Source organism: Sturnira hondurensis, unplaced genomic scaffold, assembly GCF_014824575.4.
Source record: "Sturnira hondurensis isolate 20B ecotype Veracruz unplaced genomic scaffold, ASM1482457v3 Scaffold0006413, whole genome shotgun sequence".
In the NCBI taxonomy this organism is placed as follows: domain Eukaryota; kingdom Metazoa; phylum Chordata; class Mammalia; order Chiroptera; family Phyllostomidae; genus Sturnira; species Sturnira hondurensis.
This window is the reverse complement of record NW_028079044.1, coordinates 19633204-19639475: the sequence shown is the minus strand read 5'-3', so window position 1 is coordinate 19639475 and position 6272 is coordinate 19633204. Positions and strand designations below refer to the sequence as shown.

The following is a 6272-nucleotide window of genomic DNA, read 5'->3' as shown; positions in this document are numbered from 1 at the left end:
ATCAAAAGCCATACATACATGAACACTCCTTAGCCCAACACTTTCTTTTAAAGGAGGATCCTAGGGGGATAATCAGACATGTTTGGCAAAGTACATGAACAGGATGTTTAGTAGAGCATTTATAATAGTCCATATTTGGACACAACTAAATGTGTAACAATAGGAAACTAATTAAATAACTACTACAAGCACCATACATATTAATAGTGTACCCTGCAGATATAAAGAGTGATGTTATAGGAATATTTTTTATTTTTGTTTTTAAAATTATTTTGAATCCTCACCTGAGGATATTTTTTCATTGCTTTCAGAGAGAGAGGAAGTGGGGGGCGGATGGGAGAGAGGGAGAGAGAGAGAGAAAGAAAGAGAGAGAGAGAGAAACACTATTTGTTGCTTTCCAAACATGGCTGGACTGGAGATCAAACCTCTAACAACCTAAGTGTGTGTCCTGACCAGGAACTGGACCCACAACCTTTTGGTTATGGGACAACACTGCAACTAACTGAGCCACACCAGCTAGGGCAGGAGTACTTTTTTATTGACACGAAAAAATGTGTGTTACATTAGAATGAGTGAAGAAGTCAAGTAACAAGAGTTCTATACCTCATGATTTTTTCTTTTTTCTTTAGGAAACAAAAGCATATATGCGTAGGAAAAGGTTTGGAGAGTTACACAATGAAATGTTAAGGTTTGTTACATATGTATAATCCATATGTAATCCCATGTGATGGGATTATACATGATTATAATTTTCTTCTGAATGTTTACATGGAATTTCTATTTCTAAGAAATATTTCTCCATATTTCTTCATTAAATATGTCTCCCTTGGGTATGTAAATGTCCTCTCACATCAGAACATTCTAGCATGATTGATAAGCAAGAGAGTGAGGATAAACCAGATCATGTGAGACTGCAGCTCATTCAACAACAACACTTTTAAATTATTATTATGTTTACTGTCAGGTGCTTCTCCCACAAAGCCTTACGGCCAGGTCGCTGCCCAGATAATATACTAGTTGGAGTAGCACAGGCAGCACGGGGAAGGCTTGGCCACATATCGGGGAGCTGGCTGTGTGGGTTTTGGTTGTCATGACAGGTTGGTACATCCGTAATCATGGCTCTGCCCAGATTGCCTTAATGACAGCCTTATTTCACCTGGCTTCCTGAGTGGATGCATTCCTCCCACTTGGGTCACAGAATGCCACTCTGATTCTCCAGAGGGTGGACCTGTCCTAGCGTGATGCCTGTTTGCCAAAGTCCGGCCCTGGCCCTGAGCCACTCTATCTTTGGGACCGACAATCTGATTGCTACAGTGGGATTTTTTTCTTATCTCCTTCAGCTTGAAGAAATCACCCTCCTACTCACTTCTCCTGTTGGACTGCCCATGTAAATCACTAAGATTTAACAGAATTATTTTTCCTCTGTAACTTTGGGAAAGCAGGTGAGCTGGCTGGAGACACAGGGCAGATGGGGACACACAAGAGCCTTGGCTTCGGGATTGCCAGAGTATGCAAAGTACTTCTGTTAGAAGAGACACCTAGTAACTAGTTTACAGTTGTTAATCACAAGGATTTGCTGTTAAGCTCTCTGTGTATACTTTGCACACACACACACACCAGTATGTTAAGAACTATAAAATGCTCTATGATACTAATTTTATTATTAGAGATGCTTTTGGCAGACTTTTCAATTTGATTCTTCTGAGCACATCATTGAAGTGGACACTGAAAAGATCAAGGATAGACATCGAAATAGCTTTTCCTCTGAAGGAGAAATTTGTGACCAGAGCTTAAGCCTCTCAACTGGGGGCAGGTTCTGTATTCTTTACTCCTTAGAAGCCATTGACACATGGAGGAGAGAGGTGACATTTACTGAGCAGCTGGTGTGTGCCTGGCATCCTAATAACCAAAGTAGTTCCAAATGAGCACATCCAGACTTAACAACCATGTTAATTCCCAGTGAACAAGTTCAAAAACTTTGGGTCACTTGTTTCATTTCTCCAAAAACGGTACCTTTCTGGGTTGTTCTGAGGAATAAATGAAACAGCTGTGTTATTGGGACTGGCACAACATATTCAGTGTCAGTAAATAGTTCATTCATTCATCAAAGTTTGTGTTGATGTATTGATGGTTTGACAAAAATGTTGTGACCAGAGGCTCGCAGGAATTTAATTCCATGTTTCCTCCTAGGAACAACAGTTCTGTATTGCTAATTCAGTGCAGTGGCAAATTTATAGAACATAATTGTGTGAATAACAGATTGATTATACTTTGCCTTATCTAAGATAGTTGACCTCTGCTTATGAATCTTCATAAGATCCTAACCAAGAAGGTTTGAGTGGTGAGGTAGGCAACTAGAGAACACCTCAAGTAAGGCCTTAGTTTTCCAAGATTCTGTAGAGTGGGTCTTGGGGGCAGGCTCTGCCTTGGTCTCAAACACTCAGTTTGTGAGGCTCAGAGTGGAGCCCTCCTCTGAGTTCTAATGTTCAGGCACCAGCATAAAGGTGCCTCTGGAACCTTATGTCTTAAGCTTGGTGTCATTGGACATACCTGAGTCTAGGGGCAGGATGAATTCTTTAGGCTCTTCCAGGGCTATATGGAGATAGCTATTTTGGGGTCAGGCTGAGTGGGAGTGGGGAGGACTGTTCACAGCTGAAGCAGAGTGGCAGGACGGAGACAGCGCTAAGCAGAGGAGAGAAATGGAGGTTGTGGCTGGAGACACTATATGGGAGGTACAAAAACAGGGTGTAAATTGAAGTTGAACCATGAGGTTAGGAGCTGAATGGCTGGAGAGCAAGTTGGGATGGAGCAGATTAAACATAAAGACATTCAATAAAAGAACACCAAGTAGATTAACAGAGGTGAGCAAAACAAACCGCCTGAAAGGTTATAACCAGGTGGCACCTTTTCACTAATTTCCGTGTGTGAATGTGAGGGAAATCAGGGCAACTTGGAGCCAGCTGTTTATCCCATGAGGTCTGTATAATTATGCCAATGTGCATAGCAGAGCTAAATGGGTCTGACTTCACTGTGGCTTCTGCCAGTATTGTCACAGTAAGTAGGAATGTGTCCTCTCCTGGAGTTTTGCTGGGACTAAGGACAGATAAATTGAACTCACCCAATTAGATCATAATTTATTTATAAATTCTCTAGATGGTTATGTAGATCAAGAAAATAAGAGTGTGGCCAGGTGGCTCGGACTGAGGAACGTTTTTCTCGTAAGTGGATTGCATAGGATATATGGCCAGTCTCTTCACCATGGCTTCTTCTGACATCCAGGTGGAAGTACTGGAGAAGCGTGCCTCAGGCCAGGCCTTTGAGCTATTCTCAGCCTTCAATCAGAGGAATTCCTCCCACAATTCCCCCTTTCCCCTCCAAAGAAGAAGGATCTTTCCCTGGAGGAAATTCAGAAGAAATAAGAAGCTGCAGAAGAAAGGCACAAGTCCCATGAAGCTGAGGTTTTGAAGCAGCTTGCTGAGAAACGAGATCATGAGAAAGAAGTGCTTCAGAAAGCAGCAGAACAGAATAACAACTCGAGTAAAATGGCAGAAGAGAAACTGACCCACAAAATAGAAGCCAACAAAGAGAACCAAGAGGCACAGATGGCTGCCAAGCTGGAGTGTTTGCTAGAGAAGGACAAGCACGTTGAAGCAGTGCAGAAGAACAAGGAATCCAAAGGTCCTGCTGGTGAGACTGAAGCTGACTAATTTTTCTGAGGACCGACTTTCTTCCCTACCCCTTCCTACATATCCAAAGATGAACTGGACAGTGTCATTTTATTTTTTGTCCTCCTGACAAATATGCTAGAAGCTAATGTTGGGCCATAGGTAGAGCCAGATTGTATGATCTTGTTTTGGGGGATAAAGGGGAGAAACTGAAAGTGTTTTATCCTTTTTCTAAAGTGTTGAAGTCTTTCTAATGTAGCTATTTTTCTTGTTGCCTTTTTTGTACTTTAGTATGCTTGGTGTGCTGGGTCAATGTCTAGTACTATATTGGCTCTGTGAAAACATATATGTTAAAACAATATTTGAACTTCTTTCAAGTTGTTAGATCCTGAATATCTGTTTACCTTTAAAGCCAAGTTCTGTCCCTATCTTACCAGGTGCTACTGTACTTGAATAGTGAATAAAACTACACAGTGTTGTTGGTGGCAAGAACAAAAAAAGAAAAAAAGAAAGAAAATAAGTCTTAAGGATCAGATTTGTGTCTTAAATACTTAAATCTTGAAAATTTTAGCATTATTTCTAGTTCTTCTCATTTTCCCCATGACTCCCAGAAACCCGCCAGTGTTTTGTGAGCCCCCTCAGGATTGAGATCAGGAGGTCCTTAGCATGCTCATGAATCTTCTCCAAACATTTTCTACTTCTCAGAATCTGAAAAAACAAAACAAAAACCCTACCATCTCGGGCAGGTCTTTCCTCTTCTTGGACTCAATTTTCCTAGGTGAAAGTGAGGTTAAACGAATGTTTCTAAATTTCTGTATTGTTTTGTTAGGTGATCTTAAAAATCCTAAAACCAACCAAAGCCAAACTCTGAAAATAATTTAGATTATTTTTTCTTAAATGCATGTAAAAATGTGTACTAAAGCAGAAACACACATATATTGTAATTGTTATGTTGTAAACTATCTTTAAGGGGCAGTGACTCATGCCTAGGCACAAGACAGTGTGCCACATGGATAGGCAATGGTTCCCAACCATGGCGGGGTTGAGACCTGCCATCCGCTTGACGATCACTACATTATGTTAGGCCTCTTGTCTTGTATTAATTACATACTTTTGCCATAGTTTGATCTTTTTTGTTCTTCATGCACTACAACTGATTTAGACTTCTGGTTAAGATGGAGGCATAGGTAAACACAGCTTGCCTCCATAGCTATAGCAAAAAGTACAACTAAATTACAAAACGACTATCACCCACAATCATCAGGAAATTGAGCTGTATGGAAGTTCAACAATCAAGGAACGAAAGAAGCCACATTCATCCAGATGGGTAGGAGGGGAAGAGACATGGAGACATGGAACAGGCAGTCCCACACCCACATGTGGTGGATAAAAATTGGGAGGGATACCTGAGGAGCGAGGGATCCCAGCCCCACCCTAGACCACCCAGCCCAGGGTTCCAATGCCAAGAAGATAAGATCCCATTACTTCTGGCTGTAAAAACCAGTGGAGGTTGGGGTGATGGGAGAAGCTGTGGGATTCTCAGGCATTTACTCTTAAATAGTCCACAACAAACATAGGACTTATGCAGACTCACTCCCTCTGGGCTCCAGCACTGGGGCAGCAGCTAGATGAGCACCAGTGGCATGTGGGAAGAAACTGAAGTGCCTGGCATCAGGGCAAGTGCTGGGGGACAGTTTTCTCCTGGACAAAACTCCAGAGGCCAGGCAGTGGCCATTGTTCCTTTTGTGAGCCCTCCCCCACACAGAGCCACAAAGAGGTGACATTATATCTGAAACCTCATAAACCTGGTTCACACAGGTTGTCCCACCCTGGTGATTACCTGAGGCTTAGCCCCATCCAACTTATGTGTGCACTTTTCTACACTAGGCCATGCTACTAAGACAGGGAGTAAAGTAGCTTTACTTATTACACAGAAACAAACACTGGGAAGCTGCCAAAATGAAGAAAAAAAATGTGGCCCAAATAAAAGAACAGAACAAAACTCCAGAAAAAGAACTAAACAAAATGGATATAAATAATCTATCGGATACAGAGTCCAGAATACTGGTTATTAGGATGTTTGGAGAACTAACTGGGTACTTCAATAGCATTAAAAAAAAACCCAGTCAGAAATGAAGGTCACACTAAGTGAAATAAAGAAAAATTTACAGGCAATCAACAGTGGAGTGGGTGAAGCTGAGAATCAAATCAATGATTTAGAACATAAGAAAGAAAAAGTTCAATCAGAACAACAAGAAGGAAAAAGAATTAAAAAAAAAACCCAAGATAGGGTAAGGAACCTCTGGGACAACTTCAAATGTACCAATGTTTGAAAACTAGTGGTTTCAGAAGGAGAAGAGGAAGAGCAAGAAATTGAAAACTTATTTGAAAAATAAATGAAAGAAAGCATCTCTAATTAAGTGAAGGAAATAGACATACAAGTCCAGGAAGCACAGAGAATCCCAAACAAAATGGACACATAGAGGACCACATCGATGCACATTATAATTAAAATGCCAAAGTTTAAAGATAAAGAATCTTAAAAGCAGCAGGAGAAAAGCAGATAGTTAACTACAAAGTAGTTGTCATAAGAACTATAGCTGATTT

The 6272-nt window shown here is 41.0% G+C and overlaps 1 pseudogene; it reads left to right on the top strand.

Annotated features, from left to right (window-relative positions):
* The first annotated feature begins 3254 nt into the window (after positions 1-3254).
* LOC118988911 (stathmin-like) lies at positions 3255-4016 on the top strand (annotated as a pseudogene).
* Positions 4017-6272: the final 2256 nt, after the last annotated feature.